Genomic DNA, 22,878 nt, shown 5'->3' with positions numbered 1-22,878 from the left:
TGTCGATCTCATTTTTGAGACGTTTGTATTCCTTTTTGCCTGCTTCATTTACTGCATTTTTATATTTTCTCCTTTCATCAATTAAATTCAATATTTCTTCTGTTACCCAAGGATTTCTAGCAGCCCTCGTCTTTGTACCTACTTTATCCTCTGCTGCCTTCACTACTACATCCCTCAGAGCTACCCATTCTTCTTCTACTGTATTTCTTTCCCCTATTCCTGTCAATTGTTCCCTTATGCTCTCTCTGAAACTCTGTACAACCTCTGGTTCTTTCAGTTTATCCAGGTCCCATCTCCTTAATTTCCCACATTTTTGCAGTTTCTTCAGTTTTAATCTACAGGTCATAACCAATAGATTGTGGTCAGAGTCCACATCTGCCCCTGGAAATGTCTTACAACTTAAAACCTGGTTCCTAAATCTCTGTCTTACCATTACATAATCTATCTGATACCTTTTAGTATCTCCAGGGTTCTTCCACGTATACAACCTTCTTTCGTGATTCTTAAACCAAGTGTTAGCTATGATTAAGTTGTGCTCTCTTTAAGCTATTAAATTCGTTGTCTGCCTGTTGGTCCCATATCCAGATTGCGTTTTTACTTGTCAGTGAACACAGATAAATCTATTGCAAAAGTTACAGAGCCTTAAAAATTCCCTCATTTGTCTTCTTGTTGTGGGAGTTGCACATTCGGCTATAGCCACGATCTTATCTGCGTGATTGCGGATCCCATCCGCAGAGGCTACATGTCCTAAAAATTTAACCCATTTGCGAACGAATTGTGATTTTTATAGTTTATCGGTCACCCCAGCCTCTGCAAAGACCTACAAAAGTCTGTTCAGGACCCAGTTATGTTCCTCCCAAAATATTTCAGCAATTAAAATGTCGAGACATATTGTAACTCATGCTTTTAAATCATCGGGTAATATAGTGTTCAATCTTCTGATGAACGCAGTAGAAGATACGTTTAGACCGAAAGGAGGGCGGTGGAGCTGGTCACAATTCCCATAACACAAGAACGCAGTATATTGCCTGCCGGACTGATCAAGGGCTGTCTGCCAAAAGCTCGATCAGAGGTTGATGGATGATAATATTTTAACACCATGGAAGCGTTAGAGAAGCTCGTCCAGGCTTTCTGGTCTGTCCGTTTCCGGCATTATTACAGCATTTATTTGATGGGAATATAATACTAAACGGACAGGATTATCCCGCTTTGGCACCGCCAGTAAGGGCGAAATGTATGAGCATCGTGTCGTCTCAATAATACCTTGCTCTACCATCTTTTTTAATTCCTTTTCTACACTCGCCTCGTACGAAAGTGGGATAGGGTACGGCTTCGCGGAAAAAGGTTTGTGGTCACATACCCTGAAGCTGTAATTGAAGCCCTTTATTGTGCCTGGTGCTAATACAAACATGCTTGCTTGGTTTATGATTATCTGACGCAATGATTCCCGGTCCCCATCCGCATTTCCGGGACAGTAAATCCTCTAATTCAGAATACTGGCAAAAACACCATCCTGATACTGCTCAGTAGACATCGAAACCGATGCATCCAGCAGACACTTTCTGCGCAACGCACCTATCATTTTGCACGACAATGCGCTGGCGCATACAGCGCAAGCTGTGGCTGTTCTGTTCGGTCGATGGCGCTGGGAAGTACTGTACCATCCACCACAGTCCCCGTACTCCTTGTGACTTTGATTTGATTCCGAAGATGAAGGAACCACATGGTGGCATCCGCTTCAGAACTGTTCCGGGGATTCGACAAAGCAGTAGACCGCTCCATTCGCACCATCAACAGAGCAGGCTCTCCTAGCGGTACACCACGCCTTCCACAACGGGTTCTACACAATGCTGGTGACTATTTTGAACGACAGTGACAGGTGCAAACATGTAACTCTTTTGTATCGGTTTTAGATACATAGTTGCCACTATTTAAGGCCCAACCCTCGTATGTCTGCGTGACATCGGGGCGTCGCCATGTTTACAGACTCTTTTAAAATCACTAACTTTGCGTTTTACTTCAATACGATTTCCTCGAAGTATACTTTTTCTTGTTCAGAAAACTACAGAGAATTTCTTAATTTAAAAATCGATTTTTCTTATACGTATTCACGAAGTCTCGATCAGATACGCAGATAGTGAGGGCGCGGCTGGAAAGGAAACAGTAAAAAGCGACAGCCAATTACAGGCGAGGGCTAACACCCACAATGAAGGAGTTGGAGGCAAGTTGTCCGCACTCAGGCTGCCAAGTCGTAAATTAATTCACAAATTATTTTGCTCTACAGAGTCTTTTCAAGAGGTCACAGATGTCGCGTCCGGCAGATGCTGCGCCAGCTTGAACCCCGGGACTATCCAGTGGAGCCGGCCAGTCGATGGCGGGCGGGCCTAATAATGTATTCCGTGTGCCGCCGGCAGCGTTACCTGCTGATGCGAGGCGCAGCGGCAGCGGCTGCCAGATTGCTCCGGGCGGGATTCAATTTGTGCCCCGCGGCCTCCCCCTCAGAACCAGCCACTTTGGAGCGGGGGATCCCCACACTGCAAACGCATCAGCTGGAGACAGCAAATTAAATTGGAGAAGTCGAGGGGGATGCACAAACGGAATGGGACTGTAGGCTCGCTTCTCTGCGGCATATACTGCACTAACGAAATATGTGGGCCAGGTTCATAAAACGAAACATAATTGTCTCTAGCCACAGAGAATTATTCGACCTGCTTCAGGCATACATTTATTTGTAAAGCGACTTTTTAATGTAGTACTTTGACATTAGTTATCTCTCAGTTATGTAAAAGAAACTGCGTGAAGAGTTTGACAGAGCACTGAGAGACCTAAGTCGAAACAAGGCCCCGGGAGTAGACAACATTCCTTTGGAACTACTAATAGCCTTGGGAGAGCCAGTCCTGACAAAACTCTACCATCTGGTGAGCAAAATGTATGAGACAGGTGAAATACCCTCAGAGTTCAAGAACAATATAATAACTCCAATCCCAAAGAAAGCAGGTGTTGACAGATGTGAAAATTACCGGACTATCAGTTCAATAAGTCACGGCTGCAAAATACTCACGCGAATTCTTTACAGACGAATAGAAAGAGTGGTAGAAGCCCACCTCGGGGAAGATCAGTTTGGATTTCGTAGAAATATTGGAACAAGTGAGGCAATACTGACCCTACGACTTATCTTAGAAAATAGATTAAGGAAGGCAAACCTACGTTTCAATCATTTGTGGTCTTGGAGACGGCTTTTGACAATGTTGACTGGAATACTCTCAAATTCTGAAGGTGGCAGGGGTAAAATACACGGAGCTAAAGGCTAATTACAATTTGTACAGAAACCAGATGTCAGTTATAAGAGTCGAGTGGCATGAAAGGGAGCAGTGGTTGGGAGGGGAGTGAGACAGGGTTGTAGCCTCTCCCCGATGCTATTCAATCTGTATATTGAGCAAGCAGTAAAGGAAACAAAAGAAAAGTTCGGAGTAGGTATTAAAATCCATGCAGAAGAAATAAAAACTTTGAGGTTCGCCGATGACATTGTAATTCTTTCAGAGACAGCAAATGACTTGGAAGAGCACTTAAACTGAATGGACAGTGTCTTGAAAGGAGGATATAAGATGAACATCAACAAAAGCAAAACAAGGATAATGGAATGTAGTCGAATTAAGTCGGGTGAGGCCGAGGGAATTTGATTAGGAAATGAGACACTTAAAGTAGTAAAGGAGTTTTGCTCTTTGGGGAGCAAAATAACTGATGATGGTCGAAGTAGAGAGGATATAAAATACAAACTGGCAATGGCAAGCAAAGCGTTTCTGAAGAAGAGAAATTTGTTAACACCGAGTATAGATTTAAGTGTCAGGAAGTCGTTTGTGAAACTATTTGTATGGAGTGTAGCCATTTTTGATGGAAGTGAAACGTGGACGATAAATAGTTTAGACAAGAAGAGAATAGAATCTTCCGAAATGTGGTGCTACAGATGAATGCTGAAGATTCAATGGGTAGATCACATAACTAATGAGGAGGTACTGAATAGAATTGGAGAGAAGAGGAGTTCGTGGCACAACATGAGTAGAAGAACGTATCGGTTGGTAGGGCATACTCTGAGGCATCAAGGGATCACCAATTTAGTATTGGAGGGCAGCGTGGAGGGTAAAAATAATAGAGGGAGACTCAAGAGATGAATACACTAAGCAGATTCAGAAGGATGTAGGTTGCAGTACGTACTGGAAAATGAATCAGCCTGCACAGGATAAAGTCGCATGGACAGCTGCATCCAACCAGTCTCAGGACTGAAGACTACAACAACAACATGTACAAGAAACGAACTAAACATTTTCTTTATTTTGTTTCTTAAAAGGCAATACCGATCAACCAGTCATATGTTACGATTGGGGTCAGTTATGCATTGCAGCCAGCTAGTCCCATACCGATATTCAGGCTTTTGTTTGACGACATAAGTTTTATCTTCATGTTTCCAGCCCATATCTAACCGATACAGGCAATATGGATAAGTCATACATATTTTTTTGTGTTTTGTGGTTGTTGGCGGCTCTGTCTGGATAAAATTAGTAGATGACGTACATATTATTAGGAATCTAATTCTTCGGTACATCATTGGATACATATGAAGGCTTTTACCTTTGATAATACTGATAACAGTGGTAACATACCGTATATCTACGGGTACTCTATGTTATGTGACGTATATTACTAGTTTCTGACATTTACGCAAGTTAGATAGTAATTATGGTTTGATATTTGTTTTATGGCAGATTGTGACATATGGACTCAGTCACATATGAATGTTGTTCACCTTGGATATTATGTTCAAAAATGATTGAAATGGCTCTGAGCACTATGCGACTTAACTTCTGAGGTCATCAGTCGCCTTGAATTTGGAACTAATTAAACCTAACTAACCTGAGGACATCACACACATCCATTCCCGAGACAGGATTCGAACTTGCGACCGTTGCGGTCGCTCGGCTCCAGACTGTAGCGCCTAGAACCGCACGGCCACTTCGGCTGGCCAGGATATTGTTGTGGGAGTTTTTGATATACTCCGTACATGTTGTGAAATAAGTTGTTTTCTACATTTTCTACATTTGATGCGTTCTGGACACTCATTTTGTACATATGTCAGAAGTGTGCCCCTCTACGGTTTGTACCTCAGTATTTCATAGCTTTGACATGACGTATGGATATAGGAGGGTTGGAACTTTAATAGTGGCCACTATTTATTTACAGCTCGTACAAAATAAATATGTGTTTCAATGTTTCACTGAGCTTCAGAGTAATAATCATTATTGTGTATAACCTGTTGCCAGCGATGTGGAAATAGTACGATATTCCTAGCAGTGGCAGTTGTGTTGACAGTTCGAGCGGCGCGGCGCAGTCTATTGCCCGACGAATTTGTCGCAGTTCTGCAGTGAATACCGTGAAGTGTTTCCTTCAGTTTACGATTCGAGTTGTACATCCGAAGGGAGTGCAGTAGGTGGTAGAGCATTTAGCAGCTCCATCAGTCAAACAAATCACAAACAGCTTGCACTGTACGTGCTGGAGAATTGTGCTGCAATATGGTAATCACGTCCTGCAGAAAGTGTCATCATTTCTGTCTCTATGCTGTTCATTTTTGGAAAACAACCTACGACCAGCTTAGAGACAGAAGTGATAACACCTAATCGGTTAGCGACTAACAATGAACAGAACAAGCGATGAGTAATACTAAACTTCTGAAGTTCCGTCGGTCTGCGATAAGTCACCAAAGTCTAGCGAAAGTTTACGAAAATTGCCACAGTCGCACATAATTTTACAACTGGTAACAGACACATCACAATCAGGTTTTGCGTCAATGCCTTTTGAACGGGGCCGAGCGCGGTGGTCTCGCGGTTCTAGGCGCGCAGTCCGGAACCCTGCGACTGCTACTGTCGCAGGTTCGAATCCTGCCTAGGGCATGGATGTGTGTGATGTCCTTAGGTTATTTAGGTTTAAGTAGTTCTACGTTCTAGGGGACTAATGACCACAGTAGTTGAGTCCCATAGTGCTCAGAACCATTTGAACCTTTTGAACGAAAACAATTCATATCACCTTCAGCGAACAATTATATAGAACCACTCTGCGCGAATCTGACGCATTTTCTAGAAGCAGTTCGCCAAATGATTGAAGGAACACAAGATGAAATAACTAAGAAATTAGGCAAATCTTAGAATGAGGAAAGGAAATCGGTGGAAGAAAATAGTAAATCACTTAGGGAAGAAATGAAAAATTAGCAGTTTTTCAACTAAATTATGTGGTTCTGAAACACAACACAAAAACAAGAAAATAAACAGGCGTAATCATAAGTAAGAAGTGTGAGCTAAAATAAATTTCTGTGCGGTTATTTGGATAATGAACCTCCAGTAAGAATGCGCTGAGTAGTGGGAGACTGCCAAAGCGCCATTGATTTCTACCCAACATTTTTAACAGCCTACTGCACGCAGGTCACACAAGATCGGGTAAAACATAACATTACACTGTTACGAAACTTTGAACAGTGTGATTTCTCTAGCTCAGCAGAATACTTTAAAGACATGGTGCGCAGAAATCAGAACTTATGAAACCCATACAGTCCGTCGGAGCTAATACGTATTTTTTTTTGCAGGATGGAAGATGGTATTTATCAGAAATATGCTGCGCTCAATGAACGACAACTTGGGTCTAAGGATACCGAGTGTCTACAGTATTTCCTGTGAATGTGGGAAACACTGTATCGGACACACACAGCGTGGCATAACACAACGCATCTCTGAACATCTGAGAAAGGTCCACCTCGGACAAAAAGGAAAATCCGCGTTAGCGGAGCACAGCCTCAGTGAAGGACAAAAGTTTCAATTTGAAGAAACCAAGAGACTTTGTACAGCGAAAGGTTTCTGGGACTCTATTACTAAAGAGGCAGTGGAAATACAGGTCAGTGGTAACGTGGTCAATCGGGACAGTGGCTTCCAACTCAGCAGCGCGTGGAACACAACATTATCAAGAATGAGACGACAGCGCTCCGATGGAGGCAGGTCGGTGGCGGCGGATGGAATAAACAGGCCGCACCGAGACGAGACGCCAGGACCCGGCGCCCGCGGCTCCCCCTTCCCATCCCCCCCCCCTCTCACTCCAACACGCGCCTCCGCGCCGATTCCTCCCACGCCTGATTGGCCCGACCGTCGCCGAGGACGCAGAGAAGCCCGTGGTCCGTGGTCGAGCGGCTATAAAGATCCGGACGTGACATGAAACCGACACCTCGCCAGAGTATGGCAAGTAAGAAACTAGTTGAAACGTTGCTGGAAAACAACACCACCTTGACTCGGCTGTCAACCCGAGAAGATTTTATCAACAACGAAGTAATCACAGCAACCGAGCAGCCCTTAAGGCGTCTACATACATGTACTGCCATTCCAAAAATGCTTATCATAGTATTCAACTGACTTTCACTGACGGTGTCGTATTAAACAGATTTCCATTTTCCAAAGGCGATGTAAAAAAATTCTATTTCGATATGTAACAGATGCATAACGGTACATAAAAATAATATACAATTACTGTGTGAACCCGAAGACCACGGTCAAATTTCGGAAGCTGTTCAGGGATTTTTTATATTTCGTAATCAGGGACCCATCGCCATCCGTGACTCGTTACAAGAATAATCCTGGTAATGTGAATATAATTTATTCGGTTGATTAACCAAATTATCTGCCTTTCTGTGAAAATATCTTCGCACTAGTGAAGAAGCCGGGAATATGCAGTCACCAAAACTACACTCCTCAGATGGAAAAGGACTGTGATGTGATTCATGTCGATGGGAAAGTCGCTCATTGTAGAGTCGTATGGGTGTTCTCCCATTGCAATCTGTTAACCCGCCTTTTCATGAGTGTAATCGACATTTCTGTGTATCGCTGCTAACCTAAAGCAATGCTGTCAGGAAAACAAAACACGAAGAAGAACGGGGCAATACTGTACTCAATGTTGAGGGTGATGACAAAAATTGCATGGCATTATTGGTCAGTCTCTGTGGTAGTTCACGTAAATAGTGCAAACCTTTCTATACCACACAACCTCGGCGACTTGCAATTCGATCATGATGAGATGATTGTAAGGACAAAACAACACCCACTTCCTGAGCGAAGGAAATCTCCAGCACGGTCGAGAATCTAATCCCTGAACTCAAGGCCAAAACGCAACTTTTGTTTTTTAAATTATTATTACAGCGGTAGCTAATCACGCGACGGAACACGCTGAGCAACAATGCCGGCAACAACCACAACAGTAACTGTGGAGAATGAAGAGGAAGTGGGCGTGGCTTTTGTCAACGGCAGGTACCGTGAGTGAATGGAATAGCTGTGTTTCCAAACAAGACACCCAGTGCGCACCGCCAACATTTTCACTGTTTGCCTGATGTACTACAGTAAAAGTCAAAAGAGACGCAATTGTAATCGATCTTCGGAGACGCTGGGTACCAAAATACTCAGACAATATCCTTCAATATCCGAAATTTTGTCGGTGAAGTTCGGGTGCATTCTGTATATGCGATTCAGCTAAACGCCGGAGAGAAGAGAAGGAGATAACAAAATTTTGAAAAACTTTGCAGGTGAAAGAGCAGCGCCAAACGGGTAGAATTTTAAATTTCACTTATGTTTGGGTGTTATTTTTTTCTCTAATTTCTAGAACTTAGATGGCTCCAATGGACAAGTAAAAACGGCCGTAGTGTGTGACTGGCTGCTGTTGCTAATTAATAAACAATATATATTGCAATCCTTGTTCTTGAATATGTGGCAGTTAATTCACACTATACTGATTAAAAATTGTGTTAATAAATTATTGTCAAAAAATGCTGTAGCACCTACACATCTCTTTATTTTTGGCGAGATTGTTCAATCTGAAGATGGCTTCCGTGAATCCAAATGCTGAAAGAATTTGCCATAAAGATTGTCTGGATGTCAATGGGTACACAAGTAGCAGCATATACGGGAAAAATGGTTCAAAAGACGCTGAGTCCTATGGGACTTAACATCCGAGGTCATCAGTCCCCTAGAACTTAGACCTACTAACACCTCACTAACCTAAGGACATCACACACATCCATGCCCGAGGCAGGAATCGAACCTGCGACCGTAGCGGTCGCGCGGTTCCCGACTGAAGCGCCTAGAACAGCCCGGCCACCCCGGCCGGCAGCATAAAGAAGCAGGATACATTGCGCCCTGGCAGCCTGATATTGTTTCCATGCCTCTTAGCAGTACCTCGCGGCATAAGGACACGTAGCACCGGTTAGAGGCTCTTGTCGGATCCACGCGTCGCAGTCAACATAAATTCTGGCAATTCTTTAGACCACTTTGTGTGTGCACACCATGTGGTGTTTGTCGGTGTAAGATTATAAATTTCTAACACTTTAGTAGCTAAGACGACAGCGTGCCACGCTAGGTACCCAGGTCCAATTACCAGTACCGGGTTTTACGTGGTAGGATAACTGGAAAGGGCTGTGTTCAATCTCGCCTGGCCAACTGGGGTTTAGCTGACTGGGCAGTACTGGGCTGCAACGACTGGAAAACTGACAACGCTTCGGAGAGCGGCGTACTGATGTCACTCTTCCATACCGCATCTACATTATGCCATCAGGCACAAGATACACGGCAGCCTGTCGGTACCGTTCAGACATAAGGACCTGAATAGAGCGTTATATTTCCCAGTATTTATTTCTTGGAACGTGTTATGAACCATAAATAACAGCTGTCCTGCCCATGAGACGTGACAACACAATTTCGGCATCAAAACGCCAAAATCCATAACGTAAGTACCAATAAAAACACCGTGAGCAGAGAACTAGCCTTATTAGAGTATTATAACCTACATAACATGATGACGTCACCTCTCATTAAATGGATTGCACGTACGCGTTTAATGTATATGTTTTGTTTTTGTTCGTGATTTGCATCGAATTTGATCTTCACTGCTACACATTTTTCCGTACGTACAATATATAATTTTGAAAATTGTGTGGTCTGCCTTACGTAGATCATAAAATTCATTTGTCCTTTGCTCTCCTCTGTTAAGTAAGAGTCTGAATCGTTGCATGTCTACGTAAGCTGAAGCTCATAGCTGTGCATTTTCAAATATCAGTTCTGGAATATAAACTGTGGGAATACAGAGGGGAGTACTGAGGGAACAAGCGGGGCAATACTGAACTGATGGCTTACGTTAGAAGAGAAACCGAAGAAAGACACATTTACGTTCATAGCATTTGTAGTCAGTTTTTGACAGTACTGACAGGGACATATTTTTTTGAAACTCTAGAGATAGTAGAAATGAAGTACAGAGAGTGAAAATTTATCTACAAGTTTTACAAGAAACAGTATGCAGTTGTTGGACTTAAAGCGCATGTAAGGTTTCAATAGTCGGGAAGATATGAGACAGGGCAACAACATATCCCATATGTAGTTAGATCTGTGCACAGATCAGGTGATAAAGGAAATTTAGGAAATATTTGGAAAAGGAATTAAAATTCACCGTGACGACGAAAAGCTGTAAGGTTTACTGATTAATTTATGCTTCTGCCGGAGATGGTAAATAACTTGGAAGATTATTTTAACAGGACGAGCAATGTCCTTAAAAGAAGGCATGAGAACAACAACAACAAAACTTAAATAAAGGTGTGTATTTTGTATTAAACCGGGGACCTAGAAATGACGAAGAGTCTTCGTCCATCCATAGCCCTCAGTGGTTCACAACCCCACAACAGGCCACAGCAGTCCACCCACCCCATCGCCGCCCGACATCGAACCTAGGCTTATTGTGCGGTTCGGCCACCAGTGGACCCTTCCCGGGAACGTCTCATACCAGACGAGTGTAACCCAAAACGTTTGCGTGGTAGAGCAGTTATGGTGTAAGCGTACGTGAGACAGTGTTTGCGCAGCAAAAGCCGACACAGTGTAACTGTGGCGGAATAAGAGGAATCAGCGCGCATTCGCCGAGGCAGATGGAAAACCGCCTTAAAAACCATCCACAGGCTGGCCGGCACACCGGACCTCGACACTAATGCGACTGGTGGATTCGTGTCGGGGAGCGGCACGCCATACCGCTCGGGAAGCAGCGCGTTCGACCGCGCGCCTAGTCGGGCTGACAAATTTAAGATGGTGGAGTAATGAAATGAAATCCGTTGTTGCTGAGGGAATTGAATCAGAAACTTGAACGTTCTTAATTAAGCAACAACGTAACTGACGACAGTAAGGAATATAACATGCAGGCTGGCGATAGGGACACGTTCCCGAAAATGAGAAATGTGCTAATATTTAATATTGCTCAACTGTTACTAAACCTTTTCTGAAATTATGTAGAGTGTATCTTTATGCAGAAATTAAACTTGGACGATAAAAGACTTCAGCACGCAGAAGTACACCAGGACGTGGCATGGACTCGACTAATGTCTGACGTAGTGCTGTAGGGAACTGACACCATGAATCCTGCAGGGCTGTCTATAAATACGCAAGGGTACCAGAAGGTAAAATTTTATTTTGTACAGTACGTTGCAAGGCATCCCAGATATGCTCAATAATGTTCATGTCTCGACTCGTCTCACCAGGCAAGATGTTTCCATTCATCAACAGTCCGATGGGGATGTTGACGGGCCCAGGCGAGGCGTAAAGCTTTGTGTCATGCAGTCATCAAGGGTAGACGATTGGGCGTTCGGCTCCCAAAGCCCATATCGATGATGTTTCGTTGCGTGGTTCGCACACTAATACTTGGTGGCCCAGCACTTAAATGTGAAGCAATCTGCTAAAGGGTTGCACTTTTGACTCGTTGAACGATTCTCTTCAGTCATCGTTGGTTCCGTTCATGTAGGATCTTTCTCCGGGCACAGCGATATCGGAGATTTGATGTTTTACCGGATCCCTGATATTCAGCATACACTCGTGACATGGTCGTAAGGGAAAATCCCCAGTTCATCGCAGCTTCGGAGATGCTATGTCCCATCGCTCGTTCGTCGACTATACACTTAAATCTGGATAATCTGCCATTGTAGCAGCAGTAACCGAGCTAAGAACTGCGTCAGGCACTTGTTGTCTTATATAGGCGTTCCTGACCACGGCACCGTGTTCTGCTTCTTGATTTTATTACGCATACCTATACCCGTTTCTTTGGCGCTTCAGTGTAGAATAAGACTTTGTACACACATTCATACACTCACTCAAAAGCAGTTCATTGACGTGAAGCAAATTTTCTTTTCTGGAACACAAATTAAAGGAAACAGAAACCTGTAGCTTTTAAAATTAAATATTTGTTCTAATATTGAGTCTTAAGTGATGGAGGCTATTGTTAATCTGTGTCACCTTATTATTCTGCGATAGTCAGTGAACCCGGCGCCTGTTTGTTGCTAATGAAGTAAGCGATCCCTGTGCGGGACCGCTGTCTCTGTTCGGACTTTGCTATGCGCGGTATGGGGTCTATACATTTTTATTTATTATTTAGTTTATTACTTTTGTTCACTGAGACGCTGGAAGTTCACAGTTCTGAAGAAACTTATTCAAGCATTTCTGGATAGAATGTTCGTTTGGTAGCCCTAACATCCGCAAGCGCGTTACCCATATGATTAAGATTTATATTATTTGGATGAACCGACTACACCAACCTGACACAACATTTGCACCGAAGAATTGGTTTTCAGTTGCCAATAATTGGACGCCCGATATATTTATTTTCAGAGGTACAACCGCTCGTTAAAAAGCAACTGAGTGAAATAAGTGTGCTATGACCTTAATACCGTGGCTTATTATTTCCGCTTTTGCAAGACTGTTTATACTAGAAAACGATAACTTACTTTTCCCTATATCTGCCTGTTATTCAGTTCACACATTCGAAGCAGTCTATCACCTCAGTATCTTTCCCTTAAAATCATACAACAAAATTTTCGGGATTTGAAAGTCTCTTTATACTCCATCCAAACAGATAATTAAATTTTGATACCCGCACCAATAAAGTTTTGTCGTAAGCATAAATATTGGCATGAACCATTACGCATTATCTGCACGCCCTATTTGCTTCGGCTTGTCTGTAGAACTTTCATATGAGTGGTATCACTTCGTGTTGTACTCCGTGCGCTCTTCCTTACAAAATAATTGCCCTTAGAGCGTTCATACTGTCCTTCAGAAAGTGTCACACATCGCCTATCATCACAGCTTCTTAGCTAGACTCCTACAACACTCAGCAGTAACCTCAGTCGTTCACTGACTTTAGAAAAAACAACAATTTGTCTTCGTACGTGGCAGTAAACCTGTATAAATTATAAATGTACAAAATTTCACGTACTATGGCTGACAAAAGAAGTGTATCACGCAATAGACGTGGTAGAATGTCAATGTAACTTCATGCAAGTACACACATCGCTGCTCTCTAGGCCGATTGGCCAAAAGGTCTACATGCCAAAATAACATCGTGGAGACGTTCCCGTAGCACGCAAAATAATGTCAGCCGGCAGTCGCAGCGAGGGTAGGGTAGGAGATGCTGTGGGACAGACCTGCTGAAGTTTAAAAAATTTCGCGTTTGAGGCAGGGTCTGAATGATCCTCAGTGAACAATAATTTTCCGATTTTTGTGAAACTGGCAGCGTATTAATGAGTGAAAATTAGCTAGGTGAACGGAGATTCCACATCAGAATGTAGACACATCAGCTAAATGTTTCCAGAATGAGATTTTCACTCTGCTGCGAAGTGTGCTCTGATATGAAACTTCCTGGCAGATTACAACTGTGTGCCGGATCGAGACTCGAACTCGGAATCTTTGCCTTTCGCGGACAAGTTCTGTGCCATCTGAGCTACCGAAGCAGGACTCACGGCCCGTCCTACAGCTGTACTTCTGCCAGTACCTCGCCTTTTATCTTCCAAACTTTACAGAAGCTCTCCTGGTTCGCAGGAGAGGTTTTGTAAAGTTTGGAAGGTAGGAGACGAGGTACTGGCAGAAGTACAGCTGTGAGGACGGAACCAGGAGAGCTTCTGTAAAGTTTGGAAGGTAGGAGACGAGGTACTGGCAGAAGTACAGCTATGAGGACGGAACCAGGAGAGGTTTTGTAAAGTTTGGAAGGTAGGAGACGAGGTACTGGCAGAAGTACAGCTGTGAGGACGGAACCAGGAGAGCTTCTGTAAAGTTTGGAAGGTAGGAGACGAGGTACTGGCAGAAGTACAGCTATGAGGACGGAACCAGGAGAGCTTCTGTAAAGTTTGGAAGGTAGGAGACGAGGTACTGGCAGAAGTACAGCTGTGAGGACGGAACCAGGAGAGGTTTTGTAAAGTTTGGAAGGTAGGAGACGAGGTACTGGCAGAAGTACAGCTGTGAGGACGGAACCAGGAGAGCTTCTGTAAAGTTTGGAAGGTAGGAGACGAGGTACTGGCAGAAGTACAGCTATGAGGACGGAACCAGGAGAGCTTCTGTAAAGTTTGGAAGGTAGGAGACGAGGTACTGGCAGAAGTACAGCTGTGAGGACGGAACCAGGAGAGCTTCTGTAAAGTTTGGAAGGTAGGAGACGAGGTACTGGCAGAAGTACAGCTATGAGGACGGAACCAGGAGAGCTTCTGTAAAGTTTGGAAGGTAGGAGACGAGGTACTGGCAGAAGTACAGCTGTGAGGACGGAACCAGGAGAGCTTCTGTAAAGTTTGGAAGGTAGGAGACGAGGTACTGGCAGAAGTACAGCTGTGAGGACAGAACCAGGAGAGCTTCTGTAAAGTTTGGAAGGTAGGAGACGAGGTACTGGCAGAAGTACAGCTGTGAGGACGGAACCAGGAGAGCTTCTGTAAAGTTTGGAAGGTAGGAGACGAGGTACTGGCAGAAGTACAGCTGTGAGGACGGAACCAGGAGAGCTTCTGTAAAGTTTGGAAGGTAGGAGACGAGGTACTGGCAGAAGTACAGCTGTGAGGACGGAACCAGGAGAGCTTCTGTAAAGTTTGGAAGGTAGGAGACGAGGTACTGGCAGAAGTACAGCTGTGAGCAGGGGCCGTAAGTAGTGCTTGGGTAGCTCAGATGGTAGAGCACTTGCCTGCGAAAGGTAAAGGTCCCGATTTCGAGTCTCGGTCCGGCACACAGTTGTAATCTGCCAGGAAGTTTAATATCAGCTAAATGTTGTTTGATGACAAAGAGGCGGAGAAGTGTAAATTGCGGCAAAATGCTCCCAAGGATTCCTTTGAGACGGTCAGCTATCCGCTGGAAAATGTGAACGAAATGATCATATTTATATCAAATAATATTTTGCTGATGATCTTAGCACGCCCTATATACGTAATCTACACTCAGACACAGATATTTGTGGCCTTTGATATTGTATTTGAACTGTTATGTTTCGTATGTTATTTGTGTTCAGTACTTCCCAACTTAAAAGAGTAAGGATCTTTATTGTTACGAGAGCTTTGTTGCTAAATTTCAGAGATTCTTTCAATGCAGTTAATGGGAAAGCTAAGAAAATGTAACTGCATATTTAATAATATCTTTTGAGCAGTTAGATTCTTTGTTTAAAACTTTCCACAAAAAACATTGTAAATAATTTGACGTAGAAAGTGAATAAAGCGAATTAAATTGTAGCGGCTGCATCTGAGAACGGTGAGACCTTGGTCCTAGTACTTCCAAAATTACGGATTTGTTTTAAAAAAATAGAAAAGTTTTGACAAAAAATTTCTAAGACAAAGGTGTAAGAAACAACCACTTATTTCCAGTTTACATTTTATTTCCTTATTTTCCAGCCGCGCTGGGTAACTACGTGGTCTGAGGCACCTTAACACGATTTGTGCGGCTGCCCCCGGCGATGTTACGACTCCTCTCTCGGGCATGGGTGTGTGTTGTCCTTAGCGAAAGTTAGTTTAACGTAGATTAAGAAGTGTGTAAGCCTAGGGACGGATGACCTCAGCAGTTTGGTCCCAAAGGAATTTACCAGAAATTAAAAAGTATTTTGTTATTTTGCAGATTTACAGATATCAGTAGCATTCAATAAGCTCAGGCACCAGTACTGCAGAACGCACAGCAAAGAGTAAGTTTTCCCAAGCGAGGTGACACAGTGGTTAGCACACTTGACTCGCATTCGGGAGTACGACGGTTCAGACCCGCGTCCGGCCTTCCTGATTTAGGTTTTACATGATTTCCTAATTCACTTCAGGCAAATAACGGGATCGTTCCTTTGAAAGTGCGCGGCCGATTTCCTTCCCCATCCATCGGAATCCGATGGGACCGATGACTTCGCCATTTGGTTCCCTCTTCCAAGTCAACCATCCAGTCAACCAAAGATGCGGAATATTTCAGTTCCCACGCTAGCTGAAGTAGCCGCTGGGCTGTGAGAAAACAGTTACAGTAGCGCACGATACGCACAGAAAACATGGGCAGTCTGGCGCGGTCAAGTGGCTTTGTTTTATAATTATTTACTAATAAAAGCCACTGTTCCATCTACACACATTATGAGCAACCTACTGGTGATAAGCACTTCCTTCCAACCATATTACAATGCAAGAAAGCAGTTATTTCAGTAAACAAATGAACAATGTTTAAGGTAACGAAGCTGTACGAACAGCCACGATGTTTGACGATTGTAAGTGCGAGGTTCAGACTACGCACCATCGTCGCCAGTCGCCGGTAAAAGGCCTGCCAAACTAGTTCTCTCTAAGACCAGGTTTTGAGTTACTAACTGACATATTGCTTCATTATTATCACATTACGGAGTTTTCGTAATTAAATCTTAAGGGCATACACAAACACTACTTCAAGTAATATCGCATCCCGCATCACTCCTAACAACTGTAGGATTAAAATATGCATCTCTCAGAGGTTCCGATGGCGTTAATATTGCTTCTGAGAGGAACATCAGCTGCGAGAGTTTTGCGGTGAACCGTGTACGGAGAAATCTTATACGACAAGTCACCAATGTAATCCGAGGACGGGTTGTGTAAATCCCTACAAATCTCGGATGGAAAAGCACGATAAGTCACGGTGTTCGCCTCCTGCCCATTTGCTACGCCTCATTAACCGAACAGAGGCACTTCAGGAGGTTTAGTAAAGTGGGGGAGGGAAGGGCGGGGGAAATCTTACAACTTCTGCAAGATCTTATAAAAGACCGTAATTGCATTCTTTCTGGCGAAAAATGTATTATTTGGTGTTTGTGACATTCTACCTTTCAACTTCAGACTGTTATTTAGTTTTTTTTTTAGTTATGTTTCCGTAGGAGACGGTAGGGACCGGCTGGAGACGGTGTAATGGTCGTTCGCGGTGCTGGCTTTCTAATTCAGTACTCGAATCTGAAGGTCGTTTAAAAGTATTTGGATTACTATAGGGCATTGATTAGGGTTATAGAAGAGGTATTTTTATCGTGTCTTTCGGGTGAACTTAGTTAGCGAGATTGTGTACCAGGTGTCTCTTCTGAGAATCACCGGGCTCATTTTCTCTAGTTTTTCCTCAGAAATTTCTTTTTTGCATTGAGTGACTGGAATCAGTCCAGACTAAAACTGTCACATGTTTCATGCGACGCCCAGGGTCAACAGAAAACGTCGCGTCGTTTTGTTTACCGCTGCAGCAAAAATTAGTTTTAAATCGTGATTTTACGTGCCTATTCGATAGAGCGCTCCCAGATTAGTGTAGCGCGAAAATGTTTTTGTCGACAAGTATTAACAGGGATAGTAAAACACGGAGAATAAACTGAACTCCGGCAGTGATCCAGTGATTGGCGGTAGCATTTAGCATAAAATGGCTCTTCTATGTTCCACATTGAAATGCTGGTTAAATTGAGATGCATCCGAGAGGAGAGAGAGAAAGAGAAAGAGAGAGACAGACAGACTGAGAGTTTTCTATATAGGCATAAAGGGAGCCTACCTTGTTCATGCTGTTGAGCTCAAAAATGGTTCAAATGGCTCTGAGCACTATGGGACTTAACATCTGATGTCATCAGTCCTCTAGAAGTTAGAACTACTTAAACCTTTAACTAACCTAAGGACATCACATACATCCATGCCCGGGGCAGGATTCGAACCTGCGACCGTAGAGTTCACGCGGTTCCAGACTGAAGCGCCTAGAACCGCTCGGCCACTCTGGCCGGCTTGCTGTTAAGCAATACATAGTGTTGCCGCGGTGAACAACGAATAAAACGGCATTGACACTGCGGTGTTCGGCCACTCTGCAGTCTGGAGGAGAGCTGTTGCCTCTATCCAGTAGGACTAAAACTTCGATGGCCACCGGAAGGTAATAGAAACGGATGTGCAGAACGGTTCAAAACTCGGCTTCTTACTCACGTATCGCACATTATAACAGACGTTGATTTCCAAGCGGACATATTTATTTCTCGGGTATCTGAAAGTTGTGCCCATATTTTCAGACTTCCAATATTGTGATAAAATTTCCTGCCTGTGATACCTCATGACGTGTTAACTAAGAAAAGAGTTGGCCATTTGATACCGAGAAACGAGTCCGGAGTCTGTATTACTGATCTTGGTGTAGGCTAATTGGCGCTGGGGGCCTCCTTTGTACGTGCAACGAGATCGAATGGCGCCTCGTGTTACAGAGTTCTGCCGAGGGGTAGGCAACTGGAAGTGCTTCTGCTGTCGCTCGATGTATTCCTTCCGGAAAGGAGACACGTCGAGAGGGGTCCTTTAACAGCTAATTGCCAATTACTGTCTTACTGTCGTACACCTTGCAGGGCGGCTGCCATTTATGCTGTGTATCCGTGTGACTCCTTACACGAATGAACAAACAGCATAGCGTCTGACACACCGGGACACTTCAGTGCAGCTTTTCGAGGTGAAACAGTATCAAATCTGCGTCTCCGCATGCGTTAGTTCGTGAATGCGGGCGCGTGTGTGGAGGGGAATGGCTTTACTGGAGGATTAGGAAGCCCAACGTTGGAACAATGAACTGAACGCAGGGAATGTAGTGCAGTCAGTATAAATTAGGTCTGATAGAGCTGGCTTCATCCGACATGTGAAGAAGAGTTTCTTGTGCATTAAGTGGATAATTGTAGTACCTTGTGTAGTAAACTGTTGTGTTTGCTGGAACAAAACCCTCTGGGAAATTTTTTGGTATTTTATTAGAACGCTTCCGTAACAGCGCAGAAACTGAAAATTAAGCAGAAAAAGGACACAAACGAAATTACTGCGAAAAAAGAGAAATCCGAACAAAAGCCTTAATTCTTAGTTCTGCTCTATTATGCAAACGTATCTAATAAAATAGCCAAACTTTTAACACTACGAATTATAAGACGCACCATCAATACATAGCACCCATTTAATAGGTCAGATGTATACGGAATTGAATGTCGCGATTGGGACAAAGCGTAAATCGGACAAACTTTCCGATACGTTTTAAAGAGCACATGAAATCTGACGATATCAAGACAAGTGCCTTTGTGCTACAACTCCCAAAGAACAAACATGCGTAACTCCCAAAGAACAAACATGCGTCCAAACACACTATCCAAAATATTCACATGCTGCGTTACACCAAGAAAGTGAAGAGATTTAATATCTTCAATGTCTTTGCAGTGATTTAAAAAAGTCAAGCAAATATAAACTGAAAAAATTCACCTACATAAAAAAGTTTTTACAGAAACTGTTACATCTTGCTAATAAAAAAAAATCGCGTATTGCTGTGAATGAAATTTAAAGTTTAATCTTGCCTTAATATATATATTATTTCTTAGTTTCGGTATTATTTTTATTTCTCATTATTTATTAACCTTCCTCAGATACAGGAATAAATATATAGTTATAGTTATTTCAAACTGATAGTGCTTGCTTAGCTTTATTCTGCGATCAACGTAATATTTCCGTAAATTTTGCGCCTTATTAAAATGTCAAGCTCCCAAAGCAACAAGACACCACGTGTGACCCGAAACGAGTAGGACCCATAAATTCCAAAATGCTGCCATTTTAATTCAATGGCACATTTTTGTACGCAGGTTACCGTCTACCTAATGATTTTCGCAAAAGTTACATTCAAGTGCTCCGTCTTATATTCAGAAAAGCACTTCAAGATGGCCGAAACTACTCCTGTACGAATAAAATAAATAGAACAGATGTGTAAACTGCCCCCTCCTTTTACATTATAAGAGTGGATTCCTCTTGTTTACGAAACTTCTCTGTGTTACTTAACATGCTGGATAATGAAAACCACGTGCTGGATTGGGAAACAAAATCGGAACTTTTGCCTTTGACGGGACAAGGTACCTTCCCTTTATTTGTGTATTCAGTCTTCAGTGTGCTGTGATGTAACTCACCAACGACATCCTCTCCTGTGTAAACCTCTTAGTGCAGGAGAAGCACTTTCACAGTACGTTCTCAATTATTTGCTCAATATATGGCAGTCTCTGCCTTCTCCTTAAAATTTTTGCGTTTCCCGAATCGCTCTAGTACCCTTATGTATTATAATATGATTTACTTACTTTTATTTCATTGACAGCGATGGTTCTGGCCAGTATGGCCCAGAAGACCTGATGTAATATTCTCTCCCACCGTCCAAACCTCTCTCCTCCACACTCCCTTCCTTATTTCGTTGCATTACATGAGAATGTCACGTGCGATGAACGACCGTCGGTAAGCTTACAACTCCTCTGATTTTTTCGTCGTTGTCTTTTTCTCGAAATGTATGTTGAAGGAAGTAATAAGACACCTAACACGTCTTGGTATGAAAGCTCCTGTAATTTTACCAGCAGCGCCTCTCTTGTAGCGTCTGCCATCTGCTTTTGATGAGCAGCCTCCGCAGTTTTTCGCTCTTAATAAACGGACGCGATCCCAAAGGCTCTCCACTAACCCTGTTCTGCAGAGGTTCCAAACTGGCGAGCAGTACTCAATCTTCAGTCGAATTGGGGTCCTTTAGAGCATAATTACAGCTCATTAGTATCTTAAAAATGAAGTCAGCCTAGCGTCTTCTGTTACTGTAGTTACGTTTGTGTATTCATTTCACTTGCAGTTGTTCCAGAGGCTTCCTTCCAGAGACCTGACGATTGTTACTGTGTGACTTATTGTCAATAGTTCAAGTTGTCACCAGGTGACAATGTCTCATTAATTATACGCGGTCACACAAAATTGTAACTGACACAGGACCTACTGATTGAAGAAACTCAACAGACATAGAAAAAAAAACACCTCAAAACAGTAATGTTGTGAGAAGAATGTACTATGGTAACACTGGCAAAAATGCAAAAAATAATTAACAGTGAAAATATTCAAACTTTTTTTTGGGACCTATCTGCGCTAAAATCTTCCCCGTATACAAACTGATAATGGTGTGGCGAGCCGTCTCGCCTTTTACTGTTGCGTGAGTTTGGTGTCCTAATTTGAAGTATTTCAGCTCTGTCCTGAGGGCTAAACCTTCCATACTCTTTATAGTTTGGCTCGTATCTTTCCCCATGGCTCTTACGACTGAAGTGACTTTCTTTTCCTTCTCTGGTCCCATGAACCTCCCTCAGACATCTCCACTGTTATTACACTGCAGTCTTTAATGCTCATTGTATGACTGGCTATGCTATGGCGGTAGTTTTGCCTGTGATTGTAACTATTATTATTCCTAGTTGGTCGATCATTGCTGTCGAATTAAAGCTCTTATAATAGACCTTCAAGCACTTCTTTATCATACCAACAACGGCATGCTAAGCTTAAGAGCCGGTGCAATCCCGTACGGAACGTTGGGGACTAACAATCCAGTGGTCGCGTGAGATCTCTCAGATACAAAGCTACGTATTGTCGCACCCGGCGGCTCGAGCGTATGTGGACCCAGTTCCCCCCTCCCCCCCTCTCCTTTTCATTTACCTATTGCGGGATAAGTGCCAGTCGTAAGGTGCCCTTGTCGGCTTCAGTTTGGTGGGTGTGAGGCCGTTTTGTATCGCGGAGATACCACGCGACTATATTATCACGTAAGTGCATTGTGTCTGCTTTCCGATCTTGATGGCTGATGTAAGTCGTTTACATAGTGATGCCTGTTATTTGTAGTCTTTTACTCGCCAATAAAATACCGTCGTTGTGATTTCCAGCATGCATATGGATGGAGGGATTGACGAAGAAGCCTTGGAGAAAAAGAAACCGCAAGTGATGATCTATTATAATCGCCATAAAATAGGTGTGGCCGTAGTCGATAAAATGAAGAAGCACAAGACATTGGCCAATGGTTATTTTTTACGCCATATTGAATGTTGCTGGCGTAAACAGCCAGATCATATTGAAACGTCTCTGTGAAGTCGATTCATAAGACGCTTTTTCGAATTTGTACACCTTATTCACTTTACCATCTGATTTTAGCTCAATTCATGAACTCTTCCAGAAAGACTGAGCACTCAAATAAGGCCTATTGAATATTATATGTGTGTTTTCATGTGGGGTTTCTGTTTTGTTTTGTGGGAAACGCCGAGTTGGTCATCGTCTGCTGGGAGCAGACGATGTTGCTTCTCGTACGAAGGAGAGCACAGGATGACCAACTTAGGTTTCCAATACCTGAACAGAGTGGTTTACCCATCTTATTTGAGGACTGTGTAGAGGGCGCTTTTTGTGTGTGAGGTTGGTGACAGAGGGCTACCCCTCTGGTAGCTTTCGCTCCACGGGGAGCTAGGTAACCTCGAAAGAGAAAGAGGCACACTCCGGTGAGTACGGATCATAGCTCGTTAGGGGGTTTCAGGTGATAGGAAGCAGGTTAAGTTAGGACTTCTTTATGTTTCATCATCATCATCATTTAAGACTGATTATGCCTTTCAGCGTTCAGTCTGGAGCATAGCCCCCTTATAAAATTCCTCCATGATCCCCTATTCAGTGCTATCATTGGTGCCTCTTCTGATGTTAGACCTATTACTTCAAAATTATTCTTAACCGAATCCAGGTACCTTCTCCTTGGTCTGTCTCGACTCCTCCTACCCTCTACTGTTGAACCCATGAGT

Source organism: Schistocerca gregaria, chromosome 2 (assembly GCF_023897955.1).
Source record: "Schistocerca gregaria isolate iqSchGreg1 chromosome 2, iqSchGreg1.2, whole genome shotgun sequence".
In the NCBI taxonomy this organism is placed as follows: Eukaryota; Metazoa; Arthropoda; class Insecta; order Orthoptera; family Acrididae; genus Schistocerca; species Schistocerca gregaria.
This window is presented reverse-complemented; position numbering follows the sequence as displayed.